Here is a 251-nt window from a genome sequence, read left to right on the forward strand (position 1 = left end):
CCAAGTATGTACTTATCACAAATGTATATTAGGAGGAGAATAATTTTTTTTCTTTGCATTAACTATTATAAAGGTTGTTTTAGTGCTTCTGTTTCAATTTTAATGTCTTATTATATTATATTACGGTTGGGTATTCAACTGGATTTCAAAAATCAGTCCAAAGTCCAAATGCATTTTTTTTTGAAAAATATTGTTGGGGGATGAGATACTATAATCAAATTAATTATATTCTGTTAAATTCATAATATTTA

This window comes from Arachis ipaensis, chromosome B05, assembly GCF_000816755.2.
Source record: "Arachis ipaensis cultivar K30076 chromosome B05, Araip1.1, whole genome shotgun sequence".
NCBI classification, from domain to species: Eukaryota; Viridiplantae; Streptophyta; class Magnoliopsida; order Fabales; family Fabaceae; genus Arachis; species Arachis ipaensis.